The following is a 22,814-nucleotide window of genomic DNA, read 5'->3' on the forward strand; positions in this document are numbered from 1 at the left end:
CAGGGTTATAGAGTTATACACATAAAGAGCAGTGAATTGGCAAAACTGTTCATTGGCAAAGCAGCTACCATGTTATCTATGTAGATTCACAAAGAGAGTATGGCTTAATAAGAAGCCGACGGCATATACCAAGATGCAGGTCTACAGAGCCTGTGTCCTGAGCACACTCCTGTACTGCAGTGAGTCCTGGACGCTTTGCGCATGGCAGGAGAGGAAGCTGAACACCTTCCATACGTGTGGTCTCCGACGCATTTTTGGTATCACCTGGCAGGACAAAGTTCCAAATAGAGTAGTCCTAGAATGAGCTGGAATTTTTAGCATGTATACATTACTAAAACAGCGGTGTCTATGTTGGCTTGGGCATGTTGTGAGAATGGCTTATGGTTAGATTCCAAAAAATCTCCTGTATGGAGAATTAGTGCAGGGAAATTGCCCCAGAGGGAGACCACTGCTGTGATACAAGGACATCTGCAAGCAGGATCTGAAGGCCTTAGGAATGGACCTGAACAGATGGAAAACCCTGACAACTGAGCGTTCAGCCTGGAGGCAGGCATTGCATCATGGCCTCTCCCAAATTTTAAGAGACCCTTGTCCAGCAGGCTGAGGCAAAGAGGAAGTCACAAAAGCAGCCAAATCAGGGAGCTGGACAGGGGACAGATTGGATTTGTCTTCAGTGTGGAAGGGATTGTCACTCTCGAATTGGCCTTCTCAGCCACACTAGATGCTGTTCCAAGTCCTCCATACAGAGCACGTTACCATAGTCTCTCGAGACCGAAGGATACCTACTCTTAGTCTGACTTTACCACTTCAGAGTGCATGTTTGTGGTTACAGGTTCGGGGCTACATGGCTCAGTGTATGTGATCATTTCCTGAACATACAAAAGTACTGTATCAAATCAAACAGAAGATTCCTGTTACGTTATTAAAATTCCTGATTCCATCAATGTGATTAGTGGACCTAGTTGTGTTCTATCTTTGAATTTCTGGACTGAGCAGAGAGTTGGACCCAGTGGCCTTTGTAGGCTCTTCCAACTCCAGTATCCATTTATTCTGTGTTTGCTTTGTTTAAGTGATGACAGAGGAGACTGAAGATGAACAGAGTCTATTCACATGTAGGCTCTACACACAAGCAGAAATGTACATTTCCATAATTCTAGCAATGAGTAGGAACTCCTCTTCAGATCTCTCTTTAGCATGAAGAAAGCAATAACAGAAGGAACATGAGTAGGAATTTTAATGTCCATGTATGGCTCACGATCAACAAGAATTTTTCTTTCTACCTGGATTAAGGGCCACTGGGTAAATAGTGATCTAAATTTTTCTTTTACCACCTGATCTGCTGTGAACTAGGTAAAACCACCGCTCTGTTTCATGGTTGCATTCTCAGCATAGTAAGTTCCAACGAATACTCATTGCCCCTTCAGATGACTTGTTTATTTTTTTAAAGAAAAAATATATTCTTAGAATTAATGGTACTTGCTCAAGTGCAATTCAAATCAACTTTGGATTTCATAGAAGATGGATTTTTTTCAAAAAAAGGAAAACTATTTTCTTGTTGTGCAATGAAAAATTGAGGTATTTTTCTCCTGCTGTGTCACAGGAAGAATTTTATGTAGATATTGATCTCTAAACCCTGTATTTTAGTACTTTCTTATGTAGACATTTTTAAAAATAGTATGATCAATCAGTGAGGATGCCAATTAGAATGAGTTTTGATTGTAGCTTTTGAGAAACACTTTCATCCATTATGTACTGATTGCAAGCTTATGTTAAACTACATGCACAGAGACATCAACACCAAACAGAGATCAGATGGGCTTGTTGACTTTTATTCTAGTACAAAACTAGAAGAAAGTGAAATATTATTAGCTGGAATCTGTTTCACAAGCCATATGGTGATCTGCATAAAATCATATTTGCTTGACTGTTGACTTATGCAGCTTGATATCACTTTCTTCCCTTGCCTGCATTGAGAGAAAGATTTCTTCGAGGCTGAAATGACTGCAGCAAGCTGAGCAAAAGAGTTAGTTCCAATTCTTTCTTCTGTTTTGGACAGGATTAAGAATCTTCCCAGTGCCACACGAGGGGTTGGATTCAGGGGCATCCCTGCACAATTGCAAAACTGGTATCTGTTGCAGATACCTTCTTATCTTGCTTTCCAAAGGGTCAAATCGATAATTTAATGCTGGTTGCACAAGACCTTGTGCAGGTCATTGCATTAGTCATGGCATGCAAAGAGGGAGAAGCAATGTTATATTGAAGTCAGGGCTTCCAGGGATAAAGCACTGGAACTTTCTGATTAAAACAGACAGTGAAAGCATCTGCCAATTTCCTTAGGCTTCCTTGTCTCCTTATTTTAAGTTGTTTTCATGTGCTGCCAAGCCACGTCTGACTTGTGATGACCCTAATTCTGTCTTTTCATTAACAGAAGGAGGACTATTTGTGTGGTGACCATCGGTTCTACAGGGCTGCTACGGATGCCCTGTAGTACCAGCGCTACTAATGAGTACAGAGCCCAGTCACATATGACAGTGGCATGGCCTCTGAGGAGGGGGGGGGTCTCTTAAGCCACCACCATTTTGTCTAGTCCCAGCAACTTGAGGCAGCATCCTTCCAGATCAGCATTGTAAAAAAGGTATAATTATCAGACTGACTACTAGAGGGATTTTTTTACAGTATTCACTCCATAAGATGCGCACACTTTTCCTCCCACTTTTTTTTGGGGGGGAAGTGTGTCTTATGGAGCGAAAAATATGGTAATTGCTTATATTTTTCTGCTACACAAATAGTGAATCATTGATCACTGATACTAGTTACTGAAACAAATTGCACTGAGATATTTTATGGTTTGTATTTTCCTTTGTGCCAAATAACCCTCTGTTTTTGCTTCTTGGTTTTCTAGGTGTTTAGACAGCTTGCTTATTCCTGATGAGCCAAAAATGTTTCTTTGATGCCACAAAATAATCACACAAACTTTAATCTAAAATAAATCATCCTTCTTGCTTCTGGGATGTAAAGTCGATCCAGATGTGGGAAGCCATGTTTGGAAGTCATTCTTCAAAGAGAACCACGTAAGCAACTTTTTGTACAGACCCTGGAGAGCTACAAATAATGGTGTCATGTTTGGTGCTGTAACATCTACTCTGAGGCTCAAAGTGCCTTTATTGGCTGTTAAATTGATTTCCAATAGTCTTTCTCTTCCCTTTTCTTCAGGAGGCATGAATCGCTGTTAACTGAGTGAAGTACTTTGAAAAGGAAGTGGAGAAAAAGCCCCACATGTATAACCACAAAACAAAGCAAAACCGACAACAATTATGGGGGGGAAGGTTGACACTTCTTTTTTTAAATCCCTGAACAAAGATTACATTCACAGCATGTTGTAATCCTTGGATTTGCAGTTTTGCTTTACAGGGTTAAGAAGATAAATGTTCATTGCTTTTAATCCTCCTTGTGATTTATGAGGCCCTGGGTATCTTCCCCCCACCCACAGCATCTACAACTGTGCAGTTGTTCTGCCTGCTGCTTAAATTACAGAGACATCTGTAAAGTGTAAATTGTGGATCGTTGTCCTACAACACAGCAGCTACTTCATGTCTCCTGCAACACAATCCAGTTTATAAGGATGGGATGTCATTTCTCCCCTTGGTTTTTAAACTTTTTGTACAGAGTTCGCAGAGGGAATTCTGGCAGAGTGGGTGGCGTTGTGATGGCCTGGGTGATCACTTTTCATGTTAACTTGAAAGCAGTATGATCTTGACAGCAGCTGCAGGAGCTCAAAAGAGAAAGAAGCTCAAAATGTTGGATTTGACTGTTTGGGCCAATGCTCGACTCCTCTCCTTTACAGATGGGATAACAGCAAGTTAAGCAAGGTTTGTTTATGGTAAAGAAAAAGCAAACACAGGTGCATTCATCATAGAAAGTTATCCTTGATTAGAACTTTCTCAGGTTGCATTTCCTTTCCTTTGACTAAAGAGGGTAGCCCAAAGGTAGATTAACCAGTGCTTCCTACTAGGGAGAGAATAGCTTTGTTAGTCTGTAGCAAAAGCTTCAAACTTTTAAAAGGTTGTGGGATTAAGAGGTAGATCTGCAGCATCAAGGAATAATAATCAATAAAAGACTGTAGAAAGCAGTCTCTTCCATCCACTAATTTCTGTTCAGAGAAGAAGTTGTGGAATAGATGAAGTAAGAGGAATATGGATGAGAAGGAGACGGGCAACAGAACCACCAAATGCTGAGACTGTGGGGAAGGATTGTATATATTATATATAATATATATATTACACTGCAGCTGCTCAAGGAAGGTAGTTAAGAAGGGAGTATCCAACATCACTTTTCAGCAAACTGTTGGATTCTGGATTTTTCCTCTCTTCCTCGCCTTTTGCATTACACTATCCAGTATATCTATGGTGGCAGTGGTGGGAAACTACAGATGGATGAATGTGTTCATTCTTTTGTGGGGTTTGATTGGATAGGCCAAAAATACTGTTAGGAATTATGTTTCTCCTCCTTCTTTTCCTGCTTCCTTTTATTTTTGTAAAGTGTTCACAGCATATGGATTCAGCAATGGACACTAGAAGAAACAGGAGAGTATGTATTCACTGTAATTTGCAGGTGTAACAGTAGGGTAACACATTAATAACATGGAATGCATCAAATCTCTGCTGGAAGTAGTGCAACAATAACATTAATAATTTCCTATTAGTTCATTGTAGCTGGCTGGATGTCTCAGTGAGTAGGTAGAGCCAGAAGTTGGGGAGCTCAAATGTGACAACCTAAGCATCCACACTCACACACCCCGGACTAGTGGAAGGACATTTCCATCTCCCTGGAGACATAGTCTGTGACCTCAGGATGGCTAACATTGAAGGTATTTCAAAGACAGATTCCAATGTGGAAGAGTTAAACAAGATTTCATCAAGAGGTTCATCTTTATCTCTTTCTGCTTAAACAAAGAGATGCTTCTTATTTCATTACATATATTTATCAGCTCATCCATGTGTGTTTATGTGTATTACTACTCCTACTGTGTAAAGCTTAAATAATTTTTCCCAACAGGGTTATAAGACAAAGCAGGTCACTTACAGCCTCAGTTAAAACACATATTCCCTCCAAAGTAAAAAACTGTTGTGGAGTGAGAACTCCCAGAAGTACAAGCTGGATTTCGAAGGGCAGAGGAACTAGAGACCAAATTGCTAACATTTGCTGGATTATGGAGAAAGCCAGAAAGAATCTCATGAGAAGAGAAATCTCCCTGGAAAAGACTCAGATGTTGGGAAAGTGTAAAGAGGAGGACGACAGAGGACAAGATGGTTGGACAGTGTCAATGAAGCTACCAACATGAATTTGACCCAACTCCAGGAGGCAGTGGAAGACAGGAGGGCCTGGCATGCTCTGGTCCATGGGGTCATGAAGAGTCGAACATGACTTAACGACTAAACAACAACAACAACTGTTGCTTTAACATCATCATCATCATCATCATAAACAACCTTTATTGGCATGTGAAATAAACATAATCAGGCTAGTTTGTTAGACTTCTGGATTCACAGGGAGTGTGAAACAAATACATGCGTTGGAGGTCAGGACTTGCCTCCAAACAATTGACCCAAGAAAAACAGCTACTTGTTCCATAATGTCGACCACCTCCACTGATAACATGAAACGGACCTTGTCCAGATTGGATTTTGCCCCCAGCTCTAATAATATTGAGATGACATACTTTTTGTGACAGTCCTGATGAAGTGGACAGTGCAAGAGCATGTGAGTAAGGCTTTCCAAAGCACCCTGCTCACATGGACAATATATTTCAAGTGCTTTAACACATCCAAGAACTGAACGGTGCAATTGACCTATTGTTGCCAGGATTATTGCAGTAGCCAGCCATAAAAATGTTTCTGACCAGTGGAAAGACAATCTCTACATCTCATTTAATTCTCTCCATTCCACCTCTGTCCATCATCAGAACCAGTGTGCATATAAGACTCTGGGTTGAATAGATTGGTCCATAAATCTGAAAAAGTGAGCTAAGTGAACAAAGGTTCATGCCAAATAAAACTTGCTAAACTTAGGGTATGGGTCCACTAGCAGCACGGAACAAGCTAGTGTGGGCTGCCTGGGACCAAATGGGCTTCATTAGGTAAAGGTAAAGGTTCCCCGTGACATTTTTAGTCCAGTCGTGTCCGACTCTAGGGGGCGGTGTTCATCCCATTTTTCAAGCCATAGAGCCAGCGTTTGTCCAAAGACAGCTTCCGTTGTCACATGGCCAGTATGACTAGGGAGCACCATTTTACCTTCCCACCAAGGTGGTACCTATTTATCTACTTGGATTTACATTCTTTTGAACTGCTAGGTTGGCAGGAGCTGGGACAAAGCGACGGGAGCTCACTCTGTCGTGTGGATTCGATCTTACAACTGCTGGTCTTCTGACCCTGCAGCACAGGCTTATGCAGTTTAGCCCACAGCGCCACCACATTCCCCTTCATTACAATGATCTAATTAAGCCTGACTGTTCACACAGAAATATCTCCTGCCAGTATTATGAAGTGGCTTAATAAGTGAGCCATTTTAGGATATTGGCAAATTAATCATTTTCCTTATTTATCAGAGAGCAGGGGAAGTGGAATTTATATAAAGTATGTAGACTATCACTTTAGACGTCAGTTATGAAACAAAAAAAATTAAAAATCTTTTCTTTGCCTTCTCTTAAAGAGCTGGTCAAGAAACTGCCTGCAGCCAAAGCCACCACCATGAATTTGACTGCTGGTAGTTTCTTGACTGGCTCTTTAAGGTGAGACAAAGAAAATATAGTTTAAATAACTTCTGTAGCACATCGATGATAGCCTACATACAGTTTTTTTAAAATAATAACTTTCCCTGCCCTCTGCCAAGCAAGAAGTGGCTTTTTAAGCCACTTCACAACGTTGGCAAATTGAAAGAGGAAGTCTCGCTTTGGATCAGTTCCAGGAATTAAACATATAAGATCCAATCCAAACCCCAGCAATACTACCCACATCAGAAAGGTTTAAAACCCTTGATAGAGGCCAGAAAAGTGTGGGTAATAAAACTCTGGGGGCAGGCTAATGTACTCTATGAAAAAAGATGTCTTTAGGAGTGGACCAGTCTGTCTTTGCAGTGCTCCAAACAGCAGGCTAAACAGTCCATGTTGTCAGCCTCTTAAAGGCTCCACAAAACCTTTTGTTGTTTATGCTACAATAGACTAACACAGTCACTTCCTTAGAAATTTCAATTAAAAAAGGTTTTTGTAGTGGACTGCCCTAGTCATGCCTGTCCATCATATGGAGCTCTAGGACTAGGGGCCTATAGCAGGACAAGAGGGGCGGAGTCAAGAGAACAGTTGGAGAATTAGAGAAAGGTTTTTGAAGTGTTAAGACAGGGATTGGAAAGTTGGTGTGTGTTAGAGAATAGATTAGAGATAAAAGTAATAGAAAATAGATAAACAGTCATAAGACAGTGTTACAGTGGTTAATGTGAATGAATACAAACAAGCAAACGTGTAACCCTATCCAAGTTTAATGATTGAACAATAAAAGAACATCTATGACTTTACTTCTGTGATTTACCAATCAAACAATAAATAAACCTGTTATATTTGGCAGCCTGGGTCTAAGAAACGTATTTGGTACAGTGTGGATGAAGAACCACTGGTGGCAGCGGGTAAAGGGAGAAAATAGTACATTGTGTCTGAAGGTTGAGCTGTGGTTGAGGGAAAACAAACAGGGGACACTGGGGGAATGCCACAGTTTTGATGTTGCATAGGGTGAGGTGCTTGCTGCCAAAAGGTGAGTAGGTAAGCACAGACTTTTGGGAACAACTAGCATAAATATCCAACCACCACCAGTAGATCACATATTTTGTCTCCCTTACCTACAAATGCAATTCTACATCCTCTTCAGCTTCTCAGTGGTGCAGTTTTAACTTTTTGAGTCCCAAAAACCACAACTGGTAATGGAGATCTGCTGAAACAAAAGGAAAAGAGGTTATTGGGAACATTTATGACAGAGCAATGTAAGCGACATCACGCCATACCAAGAAGGATTGTTTTGGTACCTTACAGACCAAAAACTTTTATATCCCACACGTTGTCATGGGTTGTAGGCCAATTCTTTAGTGGGCTAAAGCCCACAATTTTTTTGCCAAGTAAATCTCTTCTGAAATCAAATATTATTTATTTACAATATTTTTTAGCCGCACCACTGCCAGTCTTTAAGACACTTTGATGCTCCTTGTCCTTTGAGTGAAAGCAAGAATCACATACAGATCTTAGTTTTCAGAGATATAACCATGTTAGTCTGTTTCAGCAATAACAAGAGTAAAACCAAGCCAGAAATCACGTGGCACCTTAAAAGACTAATTTAAAAGACAATTTAAATAGTCTTAAATGTGTTAGCCTTAAATGTACTGGAATACTCAGTGCAGATCTCAATATCTTCCCCTGAACTAAAATATGACAGTAAGGAGTGTGTGAAAAAGAACATAGCAGATCTTACATTCCTCTTATGTTCAGTAAAACAGTGTGTGAACACACATTAAATTTAGAATAGCTACACAGGACTGAAATGAAAGCAAAAATTTTACAGTGGTTTTTAAGGTATTGAAATGGCAAGCAAAGAAAATGAGATTTCAGTTAAGATTACCAGCAAAATGCCTCAGGGTTTTTTTGTTTGTTTGTTTTTGTTTTTGTTTTTTTGCATATTGCTTTTGAAGGGAATGCCAGTTACCTCAAGAGAAGCTCTTTGTTTAGGTTTGTAACAGGTTTTTGTGATCAAAGGTCTAAGTTATATGTCCATACAACCAAAATCTCTAGCTCTAGCTCTCTTGCTGCCTCAGTGGCTCAGTGAGTCAGGAATCTGGCTATGGGGCCTGAAGTCAGGAGTTTGGTTCCTCACTGTGCTTCGTGAAAGAAGAGCTGTGTTTGTAGCCTTGGGCAAGCTGCACAGTCCTGGGGGACCCCTAAAGAGAGGAATGGTAAACCACGTCTGAGTATTCCAGGCCTAGAAAACTCTGGAGGGTCTTGCTATGAGCTGGAATTGATCCAGTGACACGATGATGATGATGATGATGATGATGATGATGATGATGATGATGATGATGATGATGATGATGATATGAGTGTGTTGATACTGATTTTTTGCAGGTAGCAAATACATGGATTTGAATACAATCCAATAAATCCTCCTAGCATAGTTTTGTGTTCTTTTTTCAAACCGAAAACAGAGGAGGAAAAGTATCCATGCAACTTATCCCCCATCAGTTACCTGGAAAGTCCTAGAGCATCATTCTACCACTTTTCAATAATAGATGGCTTCAGCCTGTCCTTCAATTCATTCTTTCCAAAGGAGCTTGCCAAGCTTTGCTGCCCTCCCCGTTGACTTAGCATTATTTACTTGTGGGCATTGCCAACCACTGGAGAGAAGCAACCCACACATATTTTTAATGCACAAGCATTGCAGATTAGTAGATAGATAGCAGGTGACATTTATTGATTGAAGCCTAGCCACAGACTGAAGCATAGCAGTGAATAAGTGGTATTATTCCCCATTTGTCTCCAATGTTATATGATAGTATGCTATTGTCACATGAGGGTAATTTTGAAGGGCTGTTAAAAGTAAAAAATGAAACAAAACTAGACTGGGAATAACACCACTGCAGAAGCAGTGAATGCAGGAAATGCAAAATGTCTAACATTCTTAGGAGATATGATTATAGCTACTAATAGGCTGGATCCACCTTCATCATACAATCCAAACTTAGTCTCCTGCCTCAAATTCAGGACTTGGAAAAAGTGGATTGTGTTGTTGTTGTTTTTCCTGCTGTACCATAATTGCCATAATTACCCACCAGATTTTTGGCCCTGCAGTCTAAAAAGGTAGCAGTTGAAATCCAGTTATGAGTCACAACTAGAGTAGGCCCCTTAAATTAGTGGGGATTTATCGGATCAATGTCTATGCAACATCTACTGATTTGGTATGCTTACTCTAGTTGCAGATTACTACTGGATTTCTGTCAGTATTTCCAGTTTCTGTTCATACCATGTTCATGTATGTGGCAAAGTATGCTATCCCATCATGAATGTTAAGGTAAAATTCATCTGCCTGCCCAAAAGAGCCTTTTGCATCTGATTGAGGAAAGGACACCATCATATCCTCCACCTCAGTAACCAAGATTCCTTGATCTGCCTTTGTCAACAGACTTCTCCTTCTCCAGTGTGGTTAACAAGATGGTGTATATTTTTACACGAGATGCGTAAGAGTTTGTACTACAAGATAATAATCACCGGGACTGAGAGAAGGTGTATAAATCTTGAAATACTGGAGCTGCTCTCATCTATTCTTAGAAGACTATGCTGAACCCTTGCTGATTCCTACTTGGAAACTCAAAAAGCTTCCCTAGTACTGTATTGATTACAGAGAAATGGAAGTGATTTGTAATGCCCTGTAAGGACAATGTTTGCGTACTGCAGAATAAATCAATTCATTAATCAGTTTGCTTTGATTCCCTTTGTAGCCAGAAACATGGCAGTTAGCCCTGTTAGTCTGTTTTGTAACAAAAGAGAAAGAAGACCCCCTCACCAAAAAACTGCCAAAAAGAGAAAATATAGGAGAAACAAGAGAAAGAGAAATAATTATGCACAAATGTGCATAGATACACACAAGCTGATGATAATAAAAACTAGTTAGTTTATAGGTGCTACAAGGCTATTTCTGTTTTCTCCAGTTATACCATTTTTCTTTAAGGTACAGAAAAGACTAAAGTATATGTGAAACTTATTCTTTTAAAAAAACCAAAGTATATGCCATGCATCTACTGAGAATGCAGGAGCATCCTATAGCTATGTGAGCTCTGCTTTGTGTTAATGCATTAATACAGAAAAAGCAAAGGGAAGCTTATTGCATCAAATGCTACTATGCACTTTGGAACAATAGACATCTGGTTATTTATAGTCCCGCTTCATGGATTGCTGCCTTGTCGTGGTGAAGGGGCTTGAGTAACTCAGAGAAGCTACAGGCTATGCCATGCAGGGACACCCAAGATGGACAGGTCATAGTGGAGAGTTCGGACTAAACGTGATCCACCTGGAGCAGGAACTGGCAAGCCACTCCAGTATCTTTGCCAAGAAAACTCCATGGACAGAAACAAAAGGGTAAAGGATATGACACTGGAAGATGAGTTCCTCAGGTTGGAAGGCATCCAACATGCTACTGAGGAAGAGCGGAGGACAAGGACAAGTAGTTCTAGAGCTAATGAAGTGGTTGGGCCAAAGCTGAAAGGACGCTCAGCTGTGGATGTGCCTGGAAGTGAAAGGAAAGTCTGATGCTGCAAAGAAAAATACTGCATGGGAACCTGTAATGTAAAATCTATGAACCTTGGTAAGCTGGTCCTGAAGACAGATCCTGTGAAGGCAAGAAAGGGACAACAGAGGATGAGATGGTTGGACACTATCATTGAAACTACCAACATGAATTTGACCAAACTCCAGGGGGCAGTGGAAGACAGGACTGCCTGGCGTGCTCTGGTAAATGGGGTCACAAAGCGTGGGACTCAGCTTAACGACTAAAGAACAACAGAAACAGATTTATAGTCTGTTTTTGGCTAGAATCAGACTGTATAGTATTACAAGCCAAATGGTAAGCTTTTATTAAATTCCCATTCTTTCTGCTAACATTTAGTCAACTTCACCTGAGATTGGAGTTGCAGTCCAAAAAAAAAGTAACTTTACTTATGTCCTATTGATAGCATAAGGTTATATATTCTCCACAAGAGGTAACCAAGGATCATAGAAATGTAATACTATCCTAGCATTACAACAAGAGAAAACATTTAAAACAAACGCACTAGGGATGCACTCTTTATTGAGAGAAAAGTGTCCAGATAAAATGGAGCAGAGATATCTGTGTGATGCTGGATTAGCTACATGGGGTGCTCAAGAAGCTTCCGATTATACTCAGATCACTTCGTTCACCCTCAGAGATCAGTGTTTTTTTGGGGGGAGTCAAAATGGTGAAATTTGAACAAAAATACCTCAGCACCAGCTGATACTGTATAAGAAAAGAAAGAAGCACCAAAGCAGGAGGTGAAACCTCTCCTGGAAACTCCAGTGGCTGAGCGTCAGGGATGGATCAGATCAACTTTACTGAACTCTATATTCGCGAAGGCTTTCACAGTCAGGATCTAATGGTTGTTGTGGGTTTTTCGGGCTCTTTGGCTGTGTTCTGAAGGCTGTTCTTCCTAACGTTTCTCCAGTCTCTGTGGCTGGCATCTTCAGATCACAGAGTGCTGTCCTCTGAAGATGCGGCCAGAGACTGGCGAAACGTCAGGAAGAACAACCTTCAGAACATGGCCAACTGAACTCTATTTCTCTCTATCTAACCATGCAGCCATTTGACATCTGAGCACAGCCATTGGATAGTGCTCCATTGCTTATTAGACTGCCCACATTTGCAAAATTGCAGGCTTTTTCTTTTAGATAGCTACATTGTATATTTAGCACATTGAGAACCGAGTTTGTGAGTGTGAATGTGGAATGGATGACTGATGATCTTGTGTGGATTTTAACTGAATAGGTCAAAGTAGCACCAAGGGTTTTATTTCTCCTGTCCCATAATTTTTTTTAAACTCTCTTTTTTATATAATGACTGCTGCTGGCCTTTATCTGCAGGACCATTTTTCCTCTTGCTGTGGGTGTCTCTGTATGGTCCAGTGTGGGTTGGTGATAAATGTGCAGCACTCCAAATTCAGCTAGGCAGTGAGTCGACAGACTTGAGTGAGCCAAGCTACTGACTGGGATATTAAGGAGACATATTCAATGCCTCCCCCCAAAAAATGTTGTTTTTTTCCTGGAAGGAAACAGGTGGGAGTTTGTCTATAAGCTGAAGGTTCACCGTATTGATGGTACTGCATAGCACCCACGCATAGCCCTTAGTTTTTTCCCCAGAGCCTGAAACATACAGACTCATACAGGTATTTGCAGAAATTTGATAACAAGCAAGTTCAGGCCACTTCCACATCACTTTAGAGTGGGCTGGTTCTAATTTGTTTAGCAAATCCTTGGATACAAATTGAATCAGATGGTATTTGCACACTTACATACACATTTATATGCAAATATCTGTATGGACTTTTTAACATTTACCACAGATCAATGCAGAAATAAGATGTAATATTAAAACTGAGCCTGATGAACTGCGATGGCAAAACAGAGGCTCTCCAGTGTCAGAGAATCTTGTTTTGTTAAGTCAACACTTCAATGTACCTAAAATTTAACTAGTACTGCACTTCCCTGTGTTTGGGAAGCATTTTTGTTAGCCTTAAATTAATCTGATGAATAATAGCATCAAAAAGAATCCAAAGCACTGCAATCACCTGTAATCAATGTGTAACAGAATGGATACAAATTTTTGCATTCCAGCTGTGAAGAGAACCAAATAGAATTCACTTATTAGAAATTGCCATGTATTTATCCTTTTCCACAACCCTTTGAAAACATTGTTATTAGAAAGTTTAGTCTCATGAACGAGGACATCTTAAGAAATCCCCCACCAACTGTGTTCTAATGACCAGTTTCATTTGCAGTGACAAAATTGGAGTAAAGTGTGTGTCTAGCAATGGATGACCCAGTTTTTTAAGCTGAAACATAAAAAGCTATCGCACCTGGGCATCCTGTAAATTTAGAAGTAGATTTCCTGCAGGTGATAATTACTACAGAGTAGATGTCTGTGGTTTCCAAAATTAAATATTGGGCTACAGTACATCTATAATTGGTTATTGCTGTGACTATCACCAGCATTATAAAACTTAACATAGACAACAAAATACAGATTAGGACCTTGCTATTTGTCTAAACGCCTCTCCCTCAGAACAACCCCCACAGCTACCCACACCTCATACTCTGTGATGTTACAGGTGATCAGCCCTGGATTAACTATTAAGCAAAACAAGCATGTGCTTAGGGTATCAACAAGGGAAGAGGGCACCACAGCTTGTGTTTCAGTGCTGGATTTTCCATGGACCATGGTGCAAATGGTGCATCCTCCTTAACAAATCACATCCATCCATCCAAATCCCTTGGTGTTCTCCCTCCCTCCCTTGAAAGGCCCAAGAAAACCATCTCCCTACCTAATGTAATTGAGTATGAGTGAAATGATCAGTCACCATCATTGTTTGGTGTTTGTTTGTTTTCATTTTTACTTCTGTATTTTGGGAGATAAGGATAAAAAGAGCTGCTGGTCTTTTAGAACTGTGGCCTCTGCACTATATGTGCAAGCCAAAGAAATAACAGCCACTGTTAAAAACATCCCCAAAGGGGTTTTAAGCTCTTGTTTGAGCTTTTCAGTTTACAGATTCTGACAAAATCTGTCTACATTAATCAAACTGTGAAAGCGCAATATTTGGTTAGAGGCCTGCAATATGATTTATTTATTTTATTTATTTATTCCATTTCTATCCCGCCTATCTAATCAATTAAGATTACTCTAGGCAGCTTACAACAATAGAGCAACAACAATATGATTGTATGTATGATTTTGCATAATACAGTATGTGGTTCTTTTTTGCCACATGCTGTACAATTAAATTACTGTATTTTCATGCATATAATGTGCACATTATATGCTTTTTTTCCAAGCCATGGGACTGGCCGCATGTTATATTTCTAGTTCATATCTAAAGGTCTTAAGGAAAGCCAAGTCAGATATACCCGAGCAACTGTGGGAGTAACACTAGATATTAAAGGGAAGGTATATTTACCGTATTTACTGGCGTACAAGACGACTGGGCGTATAAGACGACCCTCCCCCCAACATTTCCACTCAAAATATAGAGTGGATGGCTCTGCTGTGGTGCCAGCGGCAGCTGCCCGGGCCTGCCCTGGAAGTTCATGGCCGGTGACGAGGAGGGCATGGAGGAGGGGAAGCGGCTGGGCAGGCAGCGGCAGCAGAGGAGGAGGAGGAAGAGGAGGGGAAGCAGCTCTCTGGCAGCGGGCGGATGAGTGGACAGCTGGCTCAGTGGCACAGGGCGGGGGGCAGCCTGGCGGCAGGCTCTGGCCACTCAGGCATGGCCGGCTCTGCTTCGCTCCCTCCGTCCACACCGACCGCCTGCCTGCCCGCCTGCCCTCCTCCCCAGCTGGCAAGGCCCTGTGTTACTCACTCAATGGCGGCGGCTCCTTCCTGGCCCAACTGAAGTTCACCTGGTGTATAAAACGACCCCCCCACTTGGAGGCATGTTTTTTGGGCCAAAAAAGTCATCTTATATGCTGGCAAATACAGTACTTCCCATTAATATATTTTCTGTTTGACAACAAAATATCCTTACAGACACATGCTCAGCAAATGGACTTGCAAATTACACCCAGCCTCACTTTACCATAACTAAACACAAAACAAATCCTGTCAAATGCAAGGTACACAAATGATAAAAATCAGGTGCTATTACAAAGAGACCATCTTTCACCAGTTCGAGAGAGAGCCTTGGGGGCAGGATGGAGAAGACATAATGGCTGAAATCCTGTTCAAGAATGAGTAACGTAAAGTTACACCTGCAAAAATGTGCCAGACTTTATGCCCAGGCAACACTGAGAAATTGATCACACAGTTCATGTCTCAGGCTGCCCAGTTCACATCACAGTTGCACAACTGTTTATGTGGTTGACATTTGTGCAGTTTATGCTGTGGCTGCACAGTCAAGGTTCACATCAGGACTGTTGTGCCACATGCCTGCGGAAGTGCTTTGTGGGTATTATTCCTGTCTTGCCATGATTTTTCCCTGCTGCTTCTGAAGCTTTGTGCACACTGTAGCTGTGCGACAGGATTTCAGCCAATGTCTAGTATAACACTGTATGTGGTGATCTCATTTGGAGAAGCAGGAGAGAAATAGGAATTGCTAGTGAACCTTGGAATTAAGTCCTTTTTTTGAACTGGTCAAATAAGTGTCAGGAATGGTGACTACAAAGAGTTCCATAAAGAACATTATTAGCCAAAATTTCTGGCTGGGTTATTAATGCCAAACTGGCTGGATAGCTCAGTAAGTTATGTATCTGGTGAGTGTAGCATTCTCTATTTATTTGATCTATGGTCTATGTTATATCATATAATGGTTTATGAATATTAATGTTGCGGAGAGGCGGAGCCGAGACAGATGCTATAAGAGGCGGAGCCTGAGTCAATATTTCAGTCAGAGTGTGAGATGAAGTGAGTTTAAGTCAGATTGAGTCACTGAGAGTCAGGGTGTGCAAGAGAATGTGTAGTTTGGGAAATTTAGATGTGATTAACTACTGAAGATATTTATGAATCTCTGTAATCAATAAACCAAAGTTTTACTTTAAAGCAACTGAAGTGTGGACCTGAATCTTTCTGAAGTAATGGTGATTTAGAGATCACCTGGTGGCAGCAAGTGAAAAGAATGAGGGTGTTTGCCTTCGTGTGCTCTGGGGGCTTGAAGGTCAAGCAAGGAGCACGAGGGTGGATGCCACAGCGAGTTTGGCAGATCAGTTCTCCACTGTGCTTCCTGTGAGTAGAGCCAGCCTGTGTGACCTTGGGCAAGCTGCTCAGTCTCAGAAGAAGGGAATGGTAAACCACTTCTGGATACTCTCTGCCTAGAAAACCCTGGTAATGGTTGCTATAACTCAGAATTGACTTGATGACACAGTTATTTATTAATGCCAATAGTATTGTGAATCTCAGAGATTCATCATACCATTTGCTGTGTGATCCTTGAAAAACACTGTTGAAAGTTTTGTTGTGAATGCTTTGCCCTTAATATAGACGACTATTTGGATGACATTCCCTGCTTTTGTTCATGTTGCTATTCTAAGAAAAGGAACATATGGCTCAAAATGTGTACAGTTGTTTTTGTTTGTTTTGCTAAGTGTTTGGCATGTGAAATAAAGGAGAATGGGCAATCATGCGGATATAGAGAAACAACTCTTTTTTAAAAAAAAGTCCTCAGTCTGAAGGCAAGAAGATTTCACTCACAGAAATCAGTTATGGTATACTATATGTTTAATTCTGGAGCATATAGAAACAATGTTCTGCATCTCCAGACAGTAAAGAAAGTAACTGCTATCCAGCAGTTTATTAACATTTATCTGGGAGGGTTATAAAATTGGTAACATGTTGTCTAAGTGGAGCATACATGAACCTCAATGGATACTGGGTCTAATTAGTCCCCCTTGGCATTTTCTCTAAATTCAAATATGGTATTAAAATGTCTTAGCTTCCTGGGTTGACTGGCAAACTGGCAGGGAGGTAACCCTAATGCAATAAAAATCCACCTCACCTCTAACATTTGTGTTTCATTTCTAACAGTTCACTCATGAGCTGGTGGTGCAGGGGAATCTCATCAGTGAATGACCCTCATGCAAGGATGATCTGTCACCTGACACAATTCATAAAACTGAAACAGTGGGACGGCAAAAAAAGGATGAAGGGTTTCAGTAGCTGAAAGACAGCCAAATCCTTGTTGCTTAGTATAATAAATTGTGCCAGAGGAGGCCCACTGAAGCAATGGGAATTTTGTAAGTCAACTGTTCTGTACTTTCAGTTAAATCAATGACCTTCTCTAGTGCAATTTGCTACACCAAGGAACAGGATTTTGGCCATTTAATGCAGTGTGTAGCTCTGCCACTCATGCTTCTTGAGATTGAATCTTTAGGTCTTAAAAAGCCTTCCAGGCCTAGAGTGGAAGAGCTGTCACATCAGCTGTTGAAATTGGAAGATATTGTGACTTATCTAAATGGGCCGAGAACTGGCAGAAACAATAGCTGGGGCAGTTTCTGGTATAGATGGGGGAGAACCTTATCCCAAAATGTTTGACGTGAGCCATCTTTCTACTCATGACTATAAACCACCTATGAATAACAGGACCGTGGCTTCTTATTCTTGCTTTGCCAAGAAAATAATGCCTTCCAGAATGTTTCACTTTATTCAACATTCAAAATGCTGATGATGGAATATGTAGGTTTTAGAGATCATGTGTGTTTGTATGTGTGTGTGTGTACTTACACAGACATAACTGCCATGTGGGAAACAGCATACTTTTAGCAGAGCAACTAAAGACAGTGAAAACTAAAACATTTTGCCTATATAATCTGTAAAATCTCTCTTTCTTGGCAGTTTTATTAGTCTCAGCATGCTGAGACTCCCCAGTGAGGCTCCCTTATCACCAATGAGATTTTTTGCCTCCCCACAGGAAACAAGATAGCAAAAGGTGTGCACAGGATATAGTTCTATCAGCTCCCCATAAGAAGCTGCTTCTTAGCACAGGAAACTGTGGTGTTCTGCTTGGCTCAGTGTGTTCTTTCTGGGGAATTCTATGCAGGAAAGATGCTATCTTGCAAATGAATTGGAATAATTATGTGTACATTTGTGTTTATCCCAGAAAAAAAAGTTCTAAGAAATCCAGTGTAATTTTCAGTAAGATGTCTACAGAAAAAATAATCTCAAACAGAGAAATCTCACTACATGGAGAAAACAAGGATTTTCCCCCATCTCTCACTGATACTTAAAGTCTGTAAGATTCACAAATCTATTTTTGAGCACAGAGAGGATTGTTTTGCACTGAGCTGACCAAAATCCTTTGGGGGACGGTTTGCCTGTGAATCAGCAACTGCTGATTGCCACTGATTAAAGGCTTCCTCGTGTGGCTTCAGGGTGTGCATGGCTCATGCACAATGCAACGAGGTTGCACGTATCCTGAAATCAACAAAGGGAAGCTTTTAATCAGCAGTAACCAATGGCTACCAACAACGTAATTCCCATTGCTCAGATGGAGCTGTGTTTCAGTCATTGTTAAAAGTTGAGAAGTCTGTCTCGGAAAAAAGAGGTGGTAGTTATAGATTAGTATCAATACACTGTGCAAGAGCAAAGTATTCCATAGCCTCAGCTTGGATAACTGATTCTGTTAGTTTTGATTTCTTTGGTGTTTGTTCCGTTTTGAGGATATCTCAAGTTGCTGCCATCAAATTTGTGAGAAGATTTGAACATTGTGGAAAATCCCTGTCAGAACTAAATCAAAACAAAGTTCTTTTTTTATGCCTAGTATCTTCTGTATGTGAATTATCACAGTCTCAGTAAGTGGCTACCTCAAATCACCTCAAATTAGCATGGCCACTCACAGAGCTAGCTTTGATAAGATAATGTAAATAAGTCTATAGCTGAAGATTTGCATTGCAAATTCTAGACATACTTCACACGTAAAGTTTAGCAGATAAGAAAGAAAGATGTCAAGTATGTATGCACAGGGATGTGCCCACAGGCAGATATACCCATCATTTGCTCAGCTCTCTCTTTGTCTCTGTTTCTCTCTCTCTCTCTCTCTCTCTCTCTCTCTCTCTCTCTCTCTCTGTGCAAATACAAAATATGCCATATGCCTCATTGACTCTATAATAGAGAATGGGGGCATGAACCAGAGCTGAAATTAGCATCTGCAAATATTGAAAGTATTTAAATACTGTAAACCTCAAGTACAGATTTTCTAGACTGACTTTTACTGTGACGCTAGAGGAGTACACATTACTATCCAATTCTTCCAGACCCCCTCCCCAGATTATGAATGTGGGATACTGTGCTTCTGTGTGCATGATTCCAAAAGCCAGGAAGTGGCCCGATATTGCTGCACAATGTTGTGTTCATGTTGCCAGCAGTAAAAAGGATGCCAAGCATTACATAACATATAGTCTTCACGGATGCATCCAATGTCAGGCAGGGAGCTGTGCTGAGCCAAGCTTTTCCAAGGGGAGAGGTATGTGACAGTTGCCCCACGTCACTCCTGTCACTCACAGTCTGGTTCTCATTTGCATGAGCCTGAGAGGAGTGGAGGGGTGGAGTCAGCAGAGATAAGAAGGTTGGCAGAAGAGATGGGGAGAAGAGATATAGAACTGCAGAAAGAGAGAGATAGAGAGATAGGGAGATAGAAGAAATAATAATAGAGATATATTTTTCACTCCATAAGACACACCTGACGATAAGATGCAGCTAATTATGGAGCGAAAAATATGGTACATCCAAGGATAGGGGGAAAGGATGGGAGATTCAAATTCCCCGCCTTTCCCCCCTGCCTTTTTGCCTCTGGAGGTCTCAAAGGGCTTCCTCCGATGTTGTGGGAAAGCCCTTGGAGACCTCCTGGGGGTCCGATCATGGCAGCAGGAGATTTGAATCTCCCATCCTTTCCCCCTGCCTTTTTGCCTTCAGAGGTCTGCAAGGGCTCCCTACGATGTCGGGGGAAAGCCCTTGGAGACCTCCTAGGGGTCAGATCACGGTGGCAGGGGACCCCCAGGAGGTCTCCGATGGCTTGGAGGAAGCCCTTGGAGACCTCCTGGGGGTCCTCCACCACTGAGATCCGACCACCAGGGGGTCTCCAAGGGCTTTCCCCCGACATCGGAGGCAGCCCTTGCAATAGTGTATTCGCGTCATAAGATGCACACACTTTTCACCCCACTTTTTTTTTGGGGGGGGGAATGTGCATCTTATGAAAAATATGGTAAGCTGGTCAAGATAAGCAGATAGAGTAGGTGGTGAAGGTAGCAAGGTATATGATATTTGAATGATTATATTGTATGCAGTGACTAAAGAACATCTGTGATTATAATTAAAGTTAATACCTTTCAATAAATTAGTTCTGTTGGCAGCAACCTGACAAGTGTCTGAATAAAGTCTTCATATATTGTGGATAAAGGCAATCCACTGGTGGCAGTGAGAAAAGGGGGAATGTCCCAATTGTTATCTGCTGGTGGGAAGACATAGTGTGGGCCCTTTTTCTGAGGAAACAAGCAGGGGTTACATTGTAAACGTCACAAGTAAAAATACTTTATAATCAAGTGATTGTTGGGGCTATTTTTCAACAAGATTGAATGTTTGTGAGCAGAAGAGGTTATCTGTAGACCATCTTGACTGCTGCCATTCGTGTTGTCAACATTCAGGCTGCCCTTTGCTATGTAAAGCTTGGTATCCTTTTTTTCTGCTCTCAACACAGGTGCCCCCCCTTTTCAGTTGCTTTATGGAATGCCAGTTTTGCTCAGATGTAAAAAAAAATCTATTCCTGCACTTTCATGCAGCAGTAATCAGGGACTACTGAAAGATGTTTAGAAGAAAAGGAAGAGGAAGATGAATCCTGAATGGCTATAAAACAGAAACAAAATGAGGTTATATCTGCTTCCCTGGATCACCAACGACCGGTATAGAGACCATCACACAAAACCTAATAGACTGCCCATTGTACAGTCTCTAAAAATTAACCTTTAGCTGTTAGCTTTCATGACTGGAACTCAAATAGTCAAGGACTGGGATAGCACTTGTCAAATTATTCACAGCTGTCATTGCCCAGTTAACTGAAAATGATGCCCTTCTCTTAAAGAATTGCATGGTTGGTATTTCTAATGCAACTTATTAGAGATGGGGACGAAGTGCCAAAATGTCATGGTCCAACCATGAATTGCCGCCCAGTGGCCCGACAAACCATGATCCAGTTTGTCAGGTCTTTTTTATTTTTTATTTTTAGATAGCTTGTGGGGTTAAATAACAATAACAATAACAAGGAGGAGGAGGAGGAGGAGGAGGAGGAGGAAGAGGAGGAGGAGGAGGAGGAGGAGGAGAAGAAGAAGAAGAAGACTCAGCCCAACAGCCTTCCCACACCCCTTTCCCACTGCTGCTTACCTTCCCAGCTGCCTCCTCCTGCTCTGTGGCGGCTTCCGCAGAAACATAAGCTAGACTGCTGGAACTGTGGTTTCAGTTACACCAGCCTAGCTTTTCCAAGGAGGAGTGGGGAGAGCTTCCTTTTCGGCAACCCTGACTGAGACGATTCCCACTATCTTGCACAGATCGCAGGGGTGGTGGATCACTTCACTCAGGTTTTCCTCATCTTTCTGTGACCCAGCAGACATAGAAAGAAATGGGAAGTGGAATCCAAGCTATCCCCTACCCCCGCTGACTTTGCAAAGATTGTTGGGGTGGGGGATTGCTTCTGGCAGGCTTTGCTTCTCTTTCTATGCCCACTTGTGCATAGGAAGATGAGAAAAGGGGAATCAGAGTTGGATTAAAGTGATATTTTCAAAGACAGTGGGGAGAATTCTATTGATCAGTCTTCCCCTGTGTATATCACAGGGGCATAGAAAGACAGGGGAAGCCTGAGCAAAGTGATCTTCCGATTTTTTAAACAGGAGGATGGGATTCCCTTTGGTTAGGCTTTAGTAAGCCGCCTGAAGGGAAAACCTCTCTCTGCTTATGCCCCCGTGGCGTAAGCTTATGCCACACCTGATCCGTGGGGGCATAAGCAGATAGGAATAGATGAAGGGACAAATATAAAAGGGTTATATTCATTTCTTCATATTCGTTGGGGTCTCTGGAACCCAAGAATATGAAACAATGAATATCAAACAAATCAGGGATATTGGTTGAATATCCTGATTCGTTTTTATATTCATCTCCATGTCTACACATTATCAATTACTTTTCTTTAAATCAAAATTCAAGGCAATCTGGGGGAAGGCCTTGATCAGGAAAAGGAATGAACTGTTTTGGGGGAGGATGATCTGTGGTAAGGAAAAAGTTAAGTGCCTCGCTTAAGGATTTTAATTGGTGCAAAAAAAAAAAACATCACCATGGGAAATCATCACTAAGCGAAACATGTTTTCCCATAGAAATGTATTGAACACAGGATAATCCATTCCAATGGGAACAGATTGCTGTCCTTAAGCGAAAATCGCCATAGGAAAAATCGCTAAGCAAAATGTGGTTCCCCAACTGAAATGCTTTGAAACCTATTCAATGCATTTCAATGGGGGAAAAATTACAACAAATATAAAAAGA

General features: G+C 41.2%; 1 protein-coding gene across 3 annotated transcripts in view; it reads right to left on the minus strand.

Annotated features, from left to right (window-relative positions):
• The window catches only part of CDH12 (cadherin 12), an 875,078-nt gene that overhangs the window by 606,075 nt on the left and 246,189 nt on the right, over positions 1-22,814 (minus strand). For 2 of the 3 annotated variants that reach the window (XR_012086709.2, XM_078391723.1), the window contains exon 2: positions 7,885-7,973. The gene's annotated coding sequence lies outside the window, so the exon portion shown is untranslated. Of the gene's footprint in view, positions 1-7,884; positions 7,977-22,814 lie in introns of all 3 variants that reach the window. The other variant, XM_078391722.1, reaches the window with a different exon arrangement.

This window comes from Pogona vitticeps, chromosome 4 (genome assembly GCF_051106095.1).
Source record: "Pogona vitticeps strain Pit_001003342236 chromosome 4, PviZW2.1, whole genome shotgun sequence".
Lineage (NCBI taxonomy): Eukaryota > Metazoa > Chordata > Lepidosauria > Squamata > Agamidae > Pogona > Pogona vitticeps.